We start from the raw sequence: 20179 nt of genomic DNA on the forward strand, positions 1-20179 counted from the left end.
TTTGGGGTTGATTTGCTCTTGTTTCTCTATTTCCTCTAGGTGTGATGTTAGGTTGTTAATTTGAGGTCTTTCTAACTTTTTCATTGGGCATTTAATGCCATAAACTCCTCTCTTAATACCACTTTAGTAGTGTCTCAGAGATTCTGGTATGTTGTATCTTTGTTCTCATTAGTTTCAAATAATTTCTTGATTTCTGCCTTAATTTTATTCCTTACCCAAAAGTCATGTAGGTATATATTGTTTAATTTCCCTGTAATTGCATGAGTTTGAGTGGTTTTCATAGTATTGATTTCTGTTTTTATTGTATTGCTATCAAAAAGTGTTTTGGCATGATTTTGGTTTTTTTTTCAATTTACTGAGGACTGTTTTATGGCTGAAAGCATGTTTGATTTTAGAGTATATGCTATGTGCAGATAAGAAGAATGCATATTCTGTTGTTTTTAGGTAGAGAGTCTGTAGATGTCTGTTAGGCCTATTTGGTCAAGTGTCAAGTTCAGATTCTGAATATCTTTTTTAGTTTTTAAACTTGATGATCTATCTAACATTGTCAGTAAGATGTTGAAATTTCCCACTATTATTCTATGGTTATCTGAGTCTCTTCGTATGTCTCTAAGAACTTTATGAATCTGGGTGCTGTGTTGAGTGCACATATATTTAGGATAGTCAGCTCTTTTTGTTGAATTGAACCCCTTATGATTATGCAATGTCCTTCTTTGCCTTTTCTGATTATTGTTGATTTAAAGACTATTCTGAGGTTAGAATAGCAACCCATGTTCTTTGTTTTGTTTAATTTTGTTTCTATTTTCTATTAGCTTTGTAGATTTTTCTCCATCCCTTTATTTGAGACAGTGAGTATCATCACATGAGAGATGTGTCTCTTGAAGACAGCATACCATTGGGTCTTGCTTCTTTTTACAACTAGCTTTTCTGTTTTCAATTGGAGCATTTAGCCAGTTTGCATTCAAGGTTAATATTGATATGTGCAGATTTGATCCTGACATTGTGTTTTTAACTGGTTTTTATGCAGACATGACTGTATGATTGCTTTATAGTATCAGCAGTTAACCTACTTACATGTGATTTTGTCTCAGCCAGTAATGGTTTCCTTTCCATATTAAATACTCCCTTAAGGACCTCCTGCAAGGCAGGTCGGGTGGTAATGAAGTCCCTTGGAATTTGCTTGTCTAAAAAGGATTGTATTTCTTCTTTGCTTATAAAGTTTAGTTTGGCTTGATATGAAATTCTTCTTTGGATTTTTTTTTTCTTTAAGAATGCTGTATATAGGCCCCCAGTCTCTTCTTACTTGTAGGGTTTCTGTTGAAAGTTCCACTGTTAGCCTGACAGGGCTCCCTTTGTAGGTGACCTGCCCCTTCTATCTAGCTGTCTTTAACATTTTTTCTTTCATTTTGATCTTGGAGAATCTGATGGTTATGTGCCTTAGAGATGCTTGTATTCTATAACACTTCACAGGAGTTCTCTGCATTTTCTAAATTTGAATGTTAGCTACTCTATTGAGGTCAAGGACATTTTCATGGAAAATATTATCATATGCTTTCTAAGTTGCTTGCTTTCTCTCCCTTTTTTTCAGGGATGCCAATGAATCACTGATTTGGCCTCATTACATAATTCCATATTTCTTGGATTTTTGGTTTATTGTTCCTCATTTGATTTTTCTTTATTTTTATCTAATTGAGTTATTTCAGAGAACCAGTCTTTGAGCTCTGAGATTCTTTCCTTAGTTTGGTTGATTTTGCTGTTAATACTTGTGACTGTATTCTGAAATTATTGATGTGAATTTTTTAGCTCTATGAGACCAGTTCGTTTCCTTCTTAAAATTCCCATTTCATCTTTTTTCTCTTCTCTTTTTTTTTTTTTTTTTTTTTTTTTGAGATAATTCTCGCTCTGTCACCCATGCTGGAGTTAAGTGGCGTGATCTCAGCTCACTGCAAGCTCTGCCTCCTGGGTTCATGCCATTCTTCTGCCTCAGCCTCTCAAGTAGCTGGGACTACATGTGCCCACCACCACACCAGGCTAATTTTTTGTATTTTTAGTAGAGATGGGTTTCACCGTGTTAGCCAGGATGGTTTTGATCTCCTAACCTCATGATCTGCCTGCCTCAGCCTCCCAGAGCGCTGGGATTACAGGTGTGAGCCACTGCACCCAGCCTCTTTTATTGTTTTATTGTATTCCTTAGATTCCTTGGATTGAGTTTTGACTTTCCACGAATGTTGGTGATCTTTGTTTCTATCCATATTATGAGTTCTATTTCTGTCATTTCAGCTGTATTAAGAACCATTGCTGGGGAACTAGTGTGGTCATTTGGAGGTAACAAGACATGCTGGATTTTTGAGTTACCAGAGTTATTGTGCTGGTTCTTTGTCATCTGTGTTGGCTGATGTTCTTTCAATCTCTGGAATTGCTATTCTTTCCATGTTTTTAGTTTTATTTTGTTTTGCTTTGCTTTGCTTTTTTTTAATCTTCTGTGATGCTGTTGGGGATTTCATTGTGATATAAGGTGGGTTCAGTTGACCGAGTTTGTTTCTCTTTCCACAGTGTTACCAGGGTTTAGGAATGAGTCCCAGTGTTCAATAGCCCCGTGCAGGATTCGCAGCTTCCTCCCACTTCAGCCCAGTGTCTGTGTCCTCCCTCCATCCACCCTCAATGCCTTTCCTCCAAAGATCTGATCATAGTGTGCCTGTCTTCCCAATGTCATGGTCTATTGGTAGCAGCTGTTTCTCCTGGTTGCATCCAGTCATTCATTTTATGTAATACTTTTGTCAGTCAAAATCCAATTTTAAAATCCATACTCCTGGGTCTCACCACAATCTTACTGAATTAGAATATCTGAAGATGAACCCACCAATTTCAATTTAAACATGATTCCAGAAAGTTCTTGGGCACACTAAAATTTAAAAACCACTGCAACTAGTCAATACACAGAATATAGTATTTCCACAAAAGAAAAAATAAAGCCTTATGGTACAGCAGGGAAAAAAATCACACTCTACACTTTTTATCTCCATTTTAACTAAAATAATCCAGAGTCATGCAGATTTTTGCCATGAGATTCCTCAGTGTATTTAATACATTCATGCCTTATAATAAACAATTATTTCATTATTGTAGGTCACCTTTAGTTGATAATGTGAGAACAACATGAGTGTGTATCAGGTGATGTGCTGCCCTCTTGCTTTTTGTCAAAGATAAATTGCCATGAGTATTTTGATTCCATTTATCTGGCTACCCACAAAGCTACAGAAAGGTTCTTGTGCCTGTAAGATGGAAAATTCAGGTAACCCCAGTGGATTGCCAGTTATTATTAGGAGATGATATTGATGAGCTCCCCACAGCTATATTATTGACACAAGTCAAAACACCTGTGGATTCTGGAAAGCATGAGCAGTCTTCTATCTTCTCCCACTTCCCATTAAAAATCAGGCGTCTGCTCAGTATAGCTATGGGCACCTTATTCTCATTATCTGTGTAAACACTAACTTGGACTCTGCTGTATATTCTCTCTGTGATTGCTCATGCAGTAATACATGAACCATTATTGCATCCACAGTGGAGGCAAAGGGAGGAAGACGATGACAAAGGCACTTACTGAGAGTCACTTACTGTAAGATCAATTCTAGCAATTCCTCAGCAGCTGTACCATGGGATAGCGGCTGCCTTCAAATGGCAGGGGAAAGTGTCACCAGCATTTTCCACCCTCTACGAGAGCAATGGGAAAGCAGGGAGGAATGAAAAAGTACAGGATAGATTTCTTCCCTTTGAGAGGATGGATTTATATGAATGTCCTAAGCAATGAGAAAAAAAACAATTTTTTGGCCTTATGCATTTGTACAAAAGAATAGTGCCTTGACATAGGATAAAAATATGCATTTGGTGAGGTCACGAGAGCTTATTATTGAACTACAGAGACAGTGTATTTTATCTCCATTGAAATGGTTTGGAAACAAAAACTCTTTTTGAAAGTAACCTGAAACTAGAAGACTTCTTAAATATTTCCACATACTATTCAGAAGCCTGCTTTGCGTAACAGTTATATGAGTGAGTATATGTCACCATTAATCATAAAAAGTAATTGCCAAACACAATGTCGATTTCTTTAAAATGTTCTGAGATATTAAGGTATGCACATTCCCATTGATGTAAATGATTCCTTTAGGTCCCGTTATTTTGATAATCCTTTTCAAAGCTAACACAGAATTGATTGCCTCATGTAAAAATGCTGGAGCCCTGGTTCCTGGCTCAGCCACTTAGTAACTGTCCACCCTGGGGACAATTATTCAATTATTCTTAGCTTTCATTTTCTCATCTGCAAAGTAAAGATCATAATGGCAGCTCCTCTGCAAGAGACTCTGGATCTCCCTTGAGTAGTAGTGACTACACTTTTCTTTAAAGCCCTGCTATATATAATCTGCATATCCATTTTATCATAGCACTTACCATACTTTTGCTGCCCAACTATACTATAGACCATACAGCTATAGAACCAGGCAAACAGTTAGCAATCAGTACATACTTCTTTATGGATTAATAAACAGATAATGAGAAAGTCTTGTAAAAACCACTTGTGAAGTGCATCTTATATCAAAAGAAGCTAAAGCTCCAAAAGTTTAAATAATTTCCTAGGACCAAAAATGAGAAGGTGGAAAAAACAGATTTAAACCTCAGTTTTATATTTTCTCACTCTACCATGCAGACTTCAACATGATTTAGTTTCCTTTCAAAAAACTCACAGAGCATTTTGTGCTTTGCCTGTGGCTACTGTTATATTCTTCCTTGCACTGTAAGATGCCAGTGCTTGCCTTTTCTAATAACTAAATTTTAGATTACTTAAGGATAGGACAGCACTTTACTGACCTTTATATTTGAATTCATAAGCCTAGTTTAATAAACATTTGTGGAATTGAGAAATTTAGCTCCGGAAGAGATTTCAGCAGTCCCTCTGGGTTGGTTTAAGTGAAGCTCAATCTGTAACAAAGGAAAGGATTAAACGGTTTTCAGCAGTAAGTTTATTATGTCTCTTCTAAAGCAAAGTCAAGGTCCCTTTTCATTCTCTTTCATCCATCATATAATTTATGTGGTTTCTGCACAAATACTACCCTTTTCCTCTATACTCTATATTCTATATTGGGTCATAATTTTTATAGAATTTTAGAAATTATAAAATAATTTATGTAAGTTTATTACATGCTAAAAGTGTTTCCTACATGTACTTTAAAATGTGTAAGCAATCTTTAAATCAGATCTTAAAACATTTAGAACTAATCAAGCAAGAAAACATTACTGGGATTATTTATTTGGCAAAAGACTTGGAAAAATTCCATTCTCTCTGACTTTAATAATTTTTAGATATTTCAAATAAATTTAATTTATTTTGTGTGACACAAAGTTTGAACTGGACTATTATGACCTCTGCGTGTCGTATTCTAAATTTGATTTTATAGGGCCCTAAATGATTTCCTAAGTTATTTTTAATTCGTGTGAATCACCTGAATTGGAGGTCCATTAACTTTCATTATGCTGTCTCAGGAGCTGACTGGGTGGCAAAGTGCCCAACTCCTGGCACCCGAGAGATAGAGATAGATGAGGATCTGCCAGAGCGAGAAGAAAGGAAATAAAGGTATACTTCCACCAAGAGCTGAGTCCACTTCCTCTTCTGCATTTCAGTGTACAAGACTGTAATTCAACTAGCACTTTTGGCATGAAATAATCAAGATCCAAGAAAGCTTAGTGTGATACAAGAAGTGGGTTTCCCAAAATGCCACTTGGCTTATACTTTTGGAAGGACTTGGCATTATTCTAATGCTTCCTGATTTTACTCATCCAAATGTAGCAAAGAAACAAAAGGATGATTACACTGAGAGCACTGATGACATTTTACAGTGCCAGAATGATTGAATATCTGCTTAGTTAAGAAGTTTTACCTGTGCAATTGCTGCTGCTAGAAATCCATCACTAATGAGTTCAGGCCCATTTATCATAGCTAGAAAGCATGTGATAGTTTGAGTGCAATCCAAGTTCTGGCATTTCAGGATTGTACTCTAATTTTCATCAGAATTTCCCAGGCTATGCGCACTCTTTACATAGAAGGGGCAGCTGTCGAGTGAAGCCATAAAAACAATGGATTATAGTAAAGTCACAAAACAAAACAGCCACAGTGGTAAACATCCTTAGATCCGGACCTACCAGAATTGAGTCTCAGGTAAGTCATTTTAATACAAGCCTCATTTGAGTACATTTAATATCTCTAAGCCTCAGTTTCACCATCTAAAAACAAATATAAAAATGCCTACCTTATAAGGTTTTTAGAAAAACTACATTAGAAAATGTATTTAGTGCCAAACACATAGCAGGTCTTCAGGACACAGTAGTTGCTGCTGCATCTACAGTTGTTGTAGACATATCTAAGGAAAGTATTACCCCCTATCACACCCTTAGAATCTCTGTGAGAGAAGAAACCACCAGGAAGGAGCGAAATTCTAAGACTCAATGAATTTTCTCAAGTTTTCTTTGTTAGAAAGTGGAAAAGTGCTTATGAATGAAAGTAAAAGGAAATATGAATCCTGTGCTAGTGTTACTGGGTAGGCTGCCAGTAAAACACTCTCTCAGGAAAAGAAGACACAAGTAGATAAGGAGCCAGTAGCTATTCCTCTCATTTTATAGATCTTACCAAATTCAAAATGTGTCAAGTCATGCACAATAGACCTCTATAATCCTACAAAAAGAGCCATTCTAACAAACATAATGAACACACTTTTTATTTGTTTCTTGCTGAATGACTATATTTCCAAAGACTTGGGCCTGAAAGTATTTCCAAGGCATGTATTCCCACGGCAATGGTCAAAGATATATTATCCTAGTCTAACAACGCAAATGTTCCCATATGAAGAAAGATTTCATGTGGTCTCTAAAGACAGCTTCTAAATTAGTTGTGGCAGCTTCTTTAATGGTTTGATTCATTCATTCAAGAAATATTTATTAAGTGCCTTCTGTGAGACAGGCACTGTGAAACACAATCCTGAACAAGACAGAAACAGAGTCTATCTTAATGGGGTTTATACCTTCTCCTTCACATATCACTCTCTTAATATGTTTATCTACTAATTTTCTTAGGAAATATTTTCTAATTACCAAAGATACTTGTGTTCTTAACAAAAATTCAAGAGATATAGCATAAAAAGAAAACTTCCTGTACCATATATTCTCTGTGAATCTACTACCAACAATAGTCTAGTATGTGTTTTTCCACTTTTTCTTATATATAGACAAAATATGTATAATATTTGTAGTATAATATATTAAAACTTTAAATATTTAAAATAAATATTATAAAAGTGAAAAATTATATAATTTTACATATTATATATATTCTTGCTTTTGCAAAAGCAGTATATTATAAAAATGTTACTATTTAGCATAATGACTAAGTGATAGTAGTTAATATATTTCATGAACTTGGATTTAAAGTAAGGAGTTTTGGGAACAAGACCTTAGGCTTTAGAAAAGCCAAACAGTCCTTGTAGACTCAAGAAAGAAAATTTTCCACGGTGCTGCTAGCTTTAACCTGATTATCTTCTTACCAGATAATCATTATTCTTCAAATCTTAAAAGATTGACTGACTTTATGAGACAAGGCTTCTTAAAGAAAATTTTGAGTGATGACAAGTCTTCCTCCATAGTGCCAAGAGTGCCAAGAAATGTTTGAATGGATTATTTTTTGAAGAATGATTTAAAAAAACTATATTCTAGATAAATAGGAAGCTAGTTCTTTTCTGTTTCATTCAAAATATTCGAAAGACAAGTCACAATCATTTTAGAAAAAAAATGACATTTTATATCAAGCCATTTCAGGCAGTTTTTACTTCTTTTCTCACAATTCCCCTCTAGGCCTTTACAGCATAGGGTTATAGAAGACTGTCATTTTCAGTCCCTTCTATTTTTATAAAAGATGGAAGTAGTTATATGTAAAAACTAAAAGCGACTCTTCCTTAGAAATAAGGCTAAATAATTCTAAAAAGATTCAAGCTAAGCATGGCTCTCAAATGCTTTTCAATTCTAGAAGTGCTGCATCATTCATTCATTTATGGATAAGCAAAAGCAGTTGTATTATTCTTCCAATTCTTTTGCTATTGCTGTTGTTTTCCAGAAAGCAATGCTAGTATTAAGGGACTTCTTTTATAGAAATGCATTAAAAATAGTAAGCCTTTTCAAAACCCAATGTTAAAAAACTTTGTTCAGTTTCCCCTTTTAAATGTTCTGCCATATTTGAGAGACAATTGTTTACCCTTTGTGAAGTGTAAACAACTAGTTTTATAATTCATCTTAATAGAATAATACATTCATGATGACATCAGAAATGACTGCCACTAAACCTCCTACTTTAGTAAGTGAAGAAACTCAGGGAGGTGACCAGGGAGGAGCCTAAAAATTCCAATATGCCAGTTATTGTACTAGAGACTTTGTATACTTTACCTCACTTAAGTCTGCTACAATTCGAAACCAGAAGCATTAGCTGTAGCCTCTGATAACTTGTCCAAAGTCACAAGAGAGTTTAATTGCAAGGCTGAGATTTTGTTGAAGACTTCTGTCTTAAAACAGGGTTCTCCTTGCTACACCAGGCTGCCCTGTTCCACTGATCTATTGCATGAATATAATGGCAGCCTAGGTAAGTAGAAATGGCTTGGGGTACTGAATCATACTGTCAAATCTAAAGGAAGATACTGTAAATATGATTTTGCCTGTGATATAGACTACACTATTAGATATAGATTCAATATCATCATCCCCATGTTAGTACTATCTCTGTTGCCATACTAAAAAAGAAAAGATATATGGCAAAATAGTTTAATGTAGTTGAATATGGCTTACTTGCCTTAAGCCTATAGTTAGAAAATTCTAATATTTTAATGGTCTAGTTAAATTAACCTAAGGCTTCAAACACTGGACTGCTTATAATGAATAAAGCATAGCATATTCACTATATACACTTTAAAATAATCTCTCAGGTTTAAATTCATACTTTGCCACTTTCCTTGATTATCCCATCTCACTTCTCTGCATCCTTGACACTCATGTCAGAGTTCTCATCTTAAAGATGGGATTAATATATTCACCAAATATTTACTAAGAATCCACCATGAGCTAAGCCAAGTGCTAGGTACTGAGTGTATAACCAAGAATAAGGTATGTTGAAGTCCTACAGAAGCCCGCAGTTTAATATAGACTACAGACATAGGCCAGGCACAGTGACTCATGCCTGTAATCCTAGCTCTTTGTGGGGCTAAGACAGGAGGATGCTTGAACCCAGGAGTTTGAGAACAGCCTGGGCACACATACAGAAACCCTTTCTCTACAAAAAAAAAAAAAAAAAAAAAAAAAGGAATTAATTAACCAAGAGTGGTGACATATTCCTGTAGTCCTAGCTACTCAAGAGGCTGAAGCGGGAGAATTTCTTCAGCCCAGGAGCTCAAAGTTGCAGTGAGCTGTGATCATGCCACTGCCCTCCAGCCTGGGTGACAGAGCAAGATCCTGTCTGTAAAAATCAATTAATTAAATAAAAATTTAAAATAGACTACAGACACACACACACATACACACACTCACATACACAAAACTATGATGAGTACTATGGTAGAACTAAGTACAACATACTATGAAATCTGGGAATGCATAAGAAAGCATCTAATTTAGAGATGGAGAGTATGATACTGCTTCTTAACGAAAGTGATATTTCATTTAAAAAACTCCAATTTAGTATAGGTCAATGTCTTTCCATTTCCTACAAGGAAAATACAAATATTATAGAAATAAAATAAAGACAAATATTTAGGCCCTTCCCAATCTGACTGCCTTCCATCTGTCTAACATTATCTCCCACTATTCCCTCTCTGGCACCCTGTGTCCATATACAACTATTCCATTCTCTTTGCCAAGTAGGCCATGTTTTATGAAAACCCATAACCTGGTCTTATTCTCTGTCTCTTCTTCCTCTTTATTCATAAGAAATGCATCTACTCATTAATTAAAACACAAATTGAATGTTTTATATTTTAGTTCATGTCTCTTACCCTCTTTCCAGCCCTAGATTTTATTCATTCCCCTGTGGTCCACAACATTCTGTGCACGTCCACACTATAGTGCTTCTTGAAAATTGCCTTCAACATTCTTGAGTAGTTTATTCATCTATGAATTTTCAGCTTCTTGCTACATTATTTGACCTATCTCAAGAACTAAATAAATATTCATTGAATTTTGAATAATTTTCTCCTGATACTGAGGAGCTTTAATCTGATTGGAAATACTACATTTCCAGAACTGTAGTGTTTAAATAAATAAATAAATAAGTTAAAAATTAACCATTATGGGAATTAAATTAAGAGACCCAAGAAGCAGCCAGTTAGGTGTGACTTGGATGCAAGTGGAAATATTTCACTAGACTTACTGGGAATGACAGTGTTGCATAGAATTGTCAGAAAGACAAATGAGAATTAATGAAGAAAGCAAACATCCTTTGTAAAAATATACGATATTATATCATGCAAATGGGATCTAATACAATGTGGTTAATTTTCCAGAATTCAAACTTTAATAGTGATAGGTTGAACACACATTACTCAGATTAGATTTGTTTTCAACTCCATGTCACTCTTGCTTCATTTCATCCTTTGTTAGTTCAGATTCAATGTTGAAAGAAAAGTAATGTATTTGAATTCTTAGAATCAAGAATAAAAATAATATCCATAAGAACTGTGAATATCACTCTGGTTTTGATAGTGGGGTTATTTGCTTCCACGCAAACATACTGAAAAGACCACAGTGGCACTCTGTATCCACTATTATGCAAATAATTCACTATGAAAATTTTGATAATCAGTGTGAAATTGATAGAATCGTGTCAATTTATGTTTAAATTTAACAAAGTTGGTTCATTTTCTAAGCAAAAGATGCCCAATGAAAGCATTTTCATTGAAGACTGTGGATACAAAGTTCATGTGATTTACCTCTGTTATTTCTTAGCTAATAGAAATAATTTTCAGTTCTCAACAATGGTTTCCTGCACTTAAAATAATAGTCAGGCCTCAAATGTGCATCAGAAATTTTATTCCTCAATAAATTAACCTCAACTATTATTTTTTCCAAAGTTTCTGTTATCACAGTTATATTTCTAAGTGGAGAAAATAAAAAAGTAAATTAGAGGCTTTTAAAAAATATGTATGGAAGAAATGATATAGAATATTTTAGGAAAAAACACAGTCCTAGCCTATTGAAGGGAAACCACTGTAACTGTCTAAGTTCTGCACATATGTACATAAACTGAATTAGGAAATGGAAGAAACTATCAAGAGAATTATAAGTTGAGAAGATAAAAATAAGTTAAAAAGTTTTAGAGACTTAGATTTTCTGATAATTAACTCAATTTTTCTCTTCACTTTTTGAGAATAAGTAAAAAAAATCCATATACATTTTATTTGTTAGAATTTAGTAAGACTTTCCCCCAAAGCTTTGCTAATTACATTAAACTTTAAACAGATTTTATCCATGCTTTAATTACTCCACTAGCAAAATGAAGCTAAGAATATAACTTGAGACATCCCTATTTTCAGGTTGTTCAGAATTCAGAAATGCTGAAGTGTTTTAGATTCCCCTGTAGAATTTAGTGCAAAAATGTAAGTTAAAAGTAAGTAATTGGATTGAAATTATAAATACACAGATTTAAAAGGACATGGCCACAGGAGAAGCTTAAAACATTTATAAATTCTACCACATCTTATATTATATTCGGGAGCAAATATTCAAAAGCAAAGAAAGAGTCACCCAGGAAGGAATATATCCTTGTGTAAATTTTAAAATTTACATACATTGGGGCAATCAGGTTAAAATCAGTCACTCTACAGAGATATGCCCATGAAATAAAGGGCATTGTCTGCTGGATAAGACCATCTGGCATCTTGAAAACGTCTGAACAGAATCTTCTGAGGTTCATGGTTAAGCCATAGGGCCTTGTAGTCAGACTGCCTGGATAACACTCAGACGCTATGGCTTTGCTTGTTTGAGCTAAAACTGAGTCACACTTTTATCTCTATCTTGGGAGAAATTCTAGCAACTGCTTTATAGAGCTTCCATAAGAATTAAATGAATTATTGGATGTCAGCTGCTTAGTACAGTACTCCCCCCATCATAAACTCTAAATATGTTAGCAATTGCTTCCATTTAATTTCACAAGATATTCTTCACATTTTCACAGGTATTGATTTAAAAGGCAAGCTTACATATTCACAGGCACATTGTGATACCTCTGGGGGAAAATATTCTGGGTAACAACACATTTTTAGGGGTTCCAGGTAACAACACATTTTAGGGTAGAGTGGGAGAGTTTGTATTATAATTTTAATCATTCTTACTTCAGAGAAGACAAATACAAGAGATCTCTGACAGGTATTCATAGGAATAAGTGGTTCTAAACGGCTTAATCCATAGGAAAGATGAAGAAATGAAGAGGTAAAGTTAAACAGAGGAACGTCCTTATGAAAGAAACAAACGTCGGACCTGCCTGCTTGGGCCTCAGTTAGCCCTGCTTAGCTAGAATCAGGGAGATTCTATTCTTGAAGGTCAACCACATCCCATTCCTCTCCAGTCTTTACAATAGGGAGATCAGCTGTATGTATCGGCCTGTATGTACGGTGTTCAGAGCACGGGTTGGAGTCAGATGAGTCCTGGTTATACTCCTAACTCTGCTGCATAATAAATTAAGAGCCAATATTTATTAAGCACTTACTAAAACTAAAGCACTTTACATGTATTAACTAATTTAGTACTAATAAGAACCATATAAATAAGTATAATGTTTAGTATTAAAGATGAAGAAAGAAAGCACAAAAGCACAAAGTAACTTTCCCAAGGCACACAACTCACAGGAAACGGAGTCTGGTTTCACACAAGGCAATCTGTCTGTGGAGACCACACCCACTCTTGTGTCTTGTGGTACAATTTTAGGCAGCTTTTTTTTTTTTTTTTTTTGAGATGGAGTCTCGCTCTATCACCCAGGCTGGAGTGTAGAGGCACTATTTATGCTCACTGCAACCTCCGCCTCCTGGGTTCAAGCCATTCTTCTGCCTCAGCCTCCTGAGTAGCTGGGACTATGGGCATGCGCCACCACCCCAGCTAATTTTTGTATTTTTAGTAGAGATGGAGTTTCATCATGTTGGCCAGGCTGGTCTTGAACTCCTGACTTCAAATGTTCTGCCCACCCTGGCCTCCCAAAGTGCTGGGATTACAGACGTGAGCCACTGCACCCAGCCTGGCATGTTTCTTAAACTTTCTGAATTTCAGTTTTCTCATCAGTTCATACAGAGTTGTAGAGATAAATCAGATAGCACCTTTAATGCATTTATTATGCTCAACAAATTTTGTTGTAAACAAACAAATAAATTTCTGAGGTAAGAGATTTACCCCTCTGTAGTTGAGGACAGAACTCCAAAGTTTACTGACTCACTGGTCCCAAATGGAAATGAGCCCGAGTACCTTCTACTCAAGCCAAGCTTCTCTGAGGATTCTAGCACCACTCCTCCTCCCAAGGAGCCTACACCAGCTGTAACTATACCTCCTGACTGAAGTTCCTCTCTTTCTAGCCCAGAGGAGCTTAATGTTGGGAGGAGGTGAAGATACTTGCAGCAGCCTCTGTTCTTCTAAATATGTTTCTTTTGTGGCTGCATTTTAGATTTTATATCTCAGAGACAAGCATTTGACTCTTTTACTCTTGTTCTGCTGTAAGAACCTTGTAATCACCAGCCTTATGAGAGGTTGGAATGAAAGGAATATTAGCGTGTGTGTGTGTGTGTGTGTGTGTGTGTATAAACTTAGATTATCAACTATCTAATAATGTAATTATTATATATCTAATTAAGAGATTACCAGACATTTTATTATCATTATTATTAACTATTATATTTTCCACTCACCACTGAGCATCTCTAAAATACTGAGTGAAATAAGAAAAATAGTCAAGACATTTCTATTTGGGCTTATGGAGAATTCTCAGTGGGGGCAGGAGAAGGTGAATGATACAAACAACCTAATAGAATATTGTACCTATAACAGTGGAAGTAATAAAAACCCAAAGAAAAAACTTTTGAGAAAAATTCAAAGAGAAATTGTAATAGCTTTCAGATGTTTAAGAAATTCAATACACACATAAAACAAACAAACGAAAACCAGGACCTGCCTGGTTGCTATTAGCAGCAGCCAGACTGACAGTGAAGAAAGCAGTGGGTATGCGTCTCTGTTGTTAACTAAAGCATCAGAGATAACTCTGAGGACAGCTGATACAAGAGCTCTGGCAAAAGCAGAAGTTTATTTAATCCCAATACCTCTATCACTTGTCAAGTAATCCTTAATTTGAAAAACACAGGCAAGTCACTGGTTACATACCATTGCTCAGCCTATAAATTCTTTTAGAATCAGGTGCTAAACACAAACAGGAAAAATAAACCCTCCGCATTTTTGCTGTTATTAGATTTTCTAAGAGGAAAAGTAGTGAACATATTTTACTTCACATTTTATTTTAGATAAAATATGTTCACCTATTTAACATTCTCTGAGTTCCTTCACTGTGTCAGCGTCTGTGTCTGAAACTGAAAATATAAAGGAGATAAATACCCTGCTTTCATGGGAAAGAACATTCCAGAAGGAGAAAGAGCATGTGAAAACCTGTGAGTTGAGCTCAGGTAGGTAACGGAAAACCGAAGAATGCAGGAGTTTATAGGCCACTATCCTGACTTTGGTTTTTACTCAGAGTTTACTCAAACTGAGGTTAAGTGGTTAAAGAAGAGAGGTAAATGTTGCTGAGGACTCAATGGTGAAATAGTATGAAAATTAAGAGAGTTGAGGTTCTGAATGTCAAATTAAGAAAGAATTTCAAACAGAGAATAATCATCTGCTTTGAATGCTACTGAGAGATCCAGTAAAATAAGGCCTGGGATTTGATCTTTGATTTAGCAGTGTGGTGATCACTGATAACTTTCACTAAAATTAAGTTTCCATATAATGGGAGCAAAACATGACTAAAATAGGCTAAACATAGAATGAGGAAAAAAACTGGAGATAGAAAGTTCAAAAAAATTTTTCAAGTCATTTTGTTTTAAGATGCAACAGAGAAATGGGATAATAGAGGGATATGTGAAATAAAAAGATCCTATAAAGTATTTAAATATTTTTTATCAATTTAATAATTTTGTTTTCAAAACTAGTATTTCATTGTTTTACAAGTCAGTACAAGAAATTTCTGTAGAACCAAATTAAGTTCTGTCCAGTTGTGTTTGCTTTCTGATAATAAGATTTTTCAAATAAAATTAAACAGTTAGGTGATTGATCTGTGACAGTGAACTAAAAATACAAATGTAAGTTTATTTACCAAGACTTAATCTATGCATTATCAATAAATTTGTTCCCTTCTTTTGCAACCTGAAGTGGGAAATTTTTCTTGCTTACTTAATTGGGTATGATAAACTTTTGGCCTTATAATCTTCCCTGTTAATATTTGAATGTTTTAATATGAATAGGTTAAAACAACTTAAATGTTGAATTTTTGAGTATGTCAATGTTTACATTTAAAATGTAAGGTATTTATCGCTTCACCATAGTTTAGTCAAGTGTGATAGGCAGAAGAATGCACCCTCTAATAAAATATATTTACACATTCAAATCTCCAGAACGTGTGGATATGTTATCTTACATGGACAAAAGACTTTGCAGATGTGATTAAGTTAAGGATTTTGAGATAGAGAGGTTATCCTGCATCATTTGAGTGGGAATAATGTAATGGAAAGGCACCTTATAGGTTAAAAAAAAAAAAAAAAAAAAAAGGAGGAAGGAGAGTCAGACTGAGAGACATATGGTGGAAACAGAGATCAGAGTGATGCAATTGCTGGTTTTGAAGATGGAAGGGAGCCACAAACCAAGGAATGCAGGCAGCCTCTAGAAGCTGAAAATACAAGGAACTGAATTCTTTCCTGGAGCTTCCAGAAGGAACTCAGAGCATCAATAGTTTGATTTCAGCCCCACAATACTTATTTCAGCCTTCTGACCAAAAAAAACTATAAGATATTAACTTGTGTTGTTTTTAGTCACTAAATTTGTGGTAATTTGTTACAGGAGTGACAGAGAACTAACACACTATGTATTAGGGCAATTGCTGAATTTGCTCCAGATCCCTCAGGAAATTTAACTGTTTGAAGACAGGTTGTGATGTCCTTCATCTCTTTATTTTTTACAGATCTCCACAGTACCTTGCCTATAGTGGTTGTTCAATAAATGATCGTTGAATTTCTTTGGACAACTTAATTAGTATTGAAGTATTATATCAAAACCAGAACAGTAATTACAAAAATGTCTGTGGAAAGAAACTCTCAAAGGGAAGAATGATAAAATGTGGTATTTTTTTTTATCAATGTTCTTTCCAGAATAAATACATTTATCAATATAAATAAAAGAAAACCTCAATAATTATAAATTATGTGTACTTTTCTGCTCAGGAGAATACCACTGTAAAGGCTGAACATCAGAAGAAAAATACATTATTTGATTTCTCCAAGTTTGCACTATGATTGCATTATAGGATTTATTTATTTTAAATTATGGGAAAAGTAATAAGATAATTCAATATTTTTAAAAACTTCAACAATAATGAATGTGATTTATAAAATATAGTGTTTATGGGCTGGACATTGTGGCTTATGCCCATAACCCCAGCATTTTGGGAGGCTGAGATGCGTGGATCACTTGAGGTCAGGAGTGTGAGACCAGCCTGACCAACATGGGGAAACCCCATCTCTACTAAAAATATAAATATTAGTTGGGTGTGGTGGCGCATGCCTGTTATCTCAGCTACTCAGGAGGCTAAGGGAGAAGAATGACTTGAACATGCGAGGCAGAGGTTGCAGTGAGCGGAGATCCCACCACCGCACTCCAGAATGGGCAACAGAGCAAGACTCAGTCTCAATGTATACATATTATTTATGGCTTTTATTTTTACTTTTGTTGCAATGTTTACAAAAAGAAAGACTAACAATGTCTCTATTTAAAATAATGTTTTCTGAAAACAGTTTGTTTATTATACAAAACAAAATCTGTGCTTATTTACATAAACCATGCTGCATTTTATTTCAAACTTTCATTGCAATGTTGTTACTACAACAGATGATACTGTAATTTAGGAACAGTATTAATAATCATCGTGATGGTAACTCTTGACTTAACTCTAATATATACTGACCTTCCTCTTGGCACACATAACAGAATATTGTATTCTTAAATCATAAATAACATAAATAACCTCAAATAAAATTGTCCAGATGATTATTTTATATTTAACAAATAATGTAAATCTGTTGTACTGCTTTCCTGTTTGTGGTTTCTTTATGCTATGATTAAATATTAAATTGCTTATAGCTTAGTGAAGCATTTTTCCTAATATCTAATTGTATCTTGTTCAGAACTCTGATGCTCTCAGTATTGGAAAATCTAATTCATGTGCTTAGCTCACTCCTACGTCTATCCCCTTTGCTATAGCTTAGTATCTGGTTCACGGTAGGTGTATAATAATAAACCAATTACCCAGATCTCACAATCACAACAACTCTTTGACATTAATGATTTATGTTTAAAAACAGTATTCAGTCATATATGATGATCAGTACAGATTCAAGCCCATATGCTACCTTCAATATTTACACAAACGTTTTGCAAAGTCAGATTAAAATAATGTCTTTAGCAGTTGAAAAGTAACCATCTTCAACCAAAACTACAGTTGCTCTAAATGTATTCTTCTTAGTAAGGCAGGAAATTTAATTATATACTTTAAAAGAATTGTCAACAATCACTAAAATTGAAAATCCAGCCAGCCGGAAAGATGATTCTTCAACCAGTGTATTCTTGTAATATTAACTCTCTTAGATCATTTCCAGGTCTGTTAAAAAAAAAAAAAAAAAAAAAAAGGAGAGACACTATACCTACTTCAAAGTGATAATGTAAGATTTAAATGAAGTAATATCTCACAGGGAAGATCTTGAACTTGGAAGTCAGACAGATCTGAATTTAAAATTTATTATGCTACCTCTGGGCTACTGCATTCTCACCTGAAAGAAGGGAATGATAATATCTGTCTTTGAAAGTTTGTTTGAATTTTTAAAGATAGAGTTTGTTAAATTACCTGGCACAAAGAAAATATACAATTCACAATAACTATTATTAGGAGATGAAAGTGACTGCCCATAACAGATGTTTAATAAATATTTCCACTACTTTTTAAATTACAAAGATTCCTGATCTGTAAGTCACAGTTTCCCACGGTGTAACTTGTAGTGTTAATTCAGTCTTTTTGTGTCAATTTCCCATATATACAATGGGAATAGTAATACTAGTCCTTTCTACCTTGCAGAGTTGCTGAAATAACTAAATGAGGCAGTACAAATGAAAGCTCTTTGAAAACCACAGGGTAGTATTATTAATAGCTGTGCTAATACTCATAATAATTTTAACAGCACAGATAAATCTGGCATTAATTTAACAATGGACCTTCTTACTGAGGATATTACAATGATGTATTTTCAGAATAGAAACTTCCCTATGATTTGGCAAGTATATGGAAATGACTTCTGAAAGGATGCCAAGGTTGGAATATCCTCAGCTGTGTGTGGTTTCCAGCGATAGGATGTGAAACCATTCTACCTTGCAAAGATGATTATTACTTCATTTTAACATTCATCAATTTCTTCATGTTTTGAATATTTGCCAACTTATTTTCTAGAAATGTTGAACTATTTCTACGAAGAGAGGAGAGATATTGTATTTTAGCTGCATCAAATGATTATCATTATGTTTAAGCTCATCAACAGCAGATAATCCATCTATTAAAATATAAGGAATTTTAAGATAAAGCGCTTCATTGTTTCAATAGCATGATACTTCATTTGGCTTAAAATAACAGAACTTTATTTATTGGTGCCTTTTACTTGTTTTAAAGATGCTTTTTAAAAAACAGATTGAATCCTAAGAGGAGTATAGTGTACAATTATTTATAGCAAGTTTTTAAAAAGCAGAAGTAGATATTATTTAAATAGTAATTCCAGCTGGTTAAATAAAGCATATAAAAAAAAAAATTCAAGTGTTTTCTGTATCCTAAGAGCATAAAGGCCCAATTATACATGCAATTTTGATATTAGCATAATATCTTGCAACTTAAAAATCAAATTGACTTTCTTTTTCTGCAATGTTGTATTGCAAACACTGAATGTGTACGATGTAGTATGTAGTATGAACCTAGTTTATTTAGTGTTAGTACCTATATAATTTTTGGAGCTCTTGAAATTGTTAATGTTTGCTGACTTTACTTGAAATATACATACTTTAGTAGGTCAAGTGAGGAATGAAATCAAGATAAAAAGTGAAGTATCTTCATCAAGTACTAAGTAATGAATAATGCAAACATTAGCCAAACTGTCAAACATTTAAATTACCATTCTACAAAGAAATTTCCCAACCTCTTCTTTCTGTTAAATATGTTTTTATAGCTGGGCTCCATGAGTATACATGTATTTAACTTCAATGATTTCCCTTCAGACCACTGAAAACTCTCTTATTGTTTTGACCACTGCAACAGGTTAAAGGCTGGAAAGAGCCCCATGCAGGATTTCCCCCCTTTGGCTATACCTACACAACATTAATTTCTGGCACTTGATACCAGCTTCATCATGTTCTCACCCTTGAACAATTTCCAGCATTGTAGCACTATTAGAAGTAACACATATGTTGGCACAGGTCACTGCAATATCACTCCAAAACAGTGAGCTAATTTAATAGTATTGAAATAGTATTCTAAAAATTGAGAAATTTAGGTGGGAAATAAGTCAGGTTAAGCTCTGAATTTGGGACTCAGACTTGTTTAAGAACTACCGTTGTATACAACCATCTAAAAAGCAATGCTGAGGCAGCAGAGTATTACCAATTTGTAGAAAACATGGTTACCACCCTCAGTTATGCTCCCAGTTACTGGCGGAGACTGATATTTAAGGAGACAATTTCAAAAACAATGTGGTAAACCCTAAGAAATTCGGTGTGTGCAGTACACAGTAGGGGCAAAGAGATGGGAACCCAATTCAGATAAAGGGATCCA

At 34.6% G+C, this 20179-nt stretch overlaps 1 protein-coding gene across 1 annotated transcript in view; it reads left to right on the top strand.

The window, feature by feature from the left end:
• OLFM3 (olfactomedin 3) overlaps positions 1–20179 on the top strand; it is a 200792-nt gene that overhangs the window by 70139 nt on the left and 110474 nt on the right. The window lies entirely within an intron of this gene.

This window comes from Chlorocebus sabaeus, chromosome 20, assembly GCF_047675955.1.
Source record: "Chlorocebus sabaeus isolate Y175 chromosome 20, mChlSab1.0.hap1, whole genome shotgun sequence".
Lineage (NCBI taxonomy): Eukaryota > Metazoa > Chordata > Mammalia > Primates > Cercopithecidae > Chlorocebus > Chlorocebus sabaeus.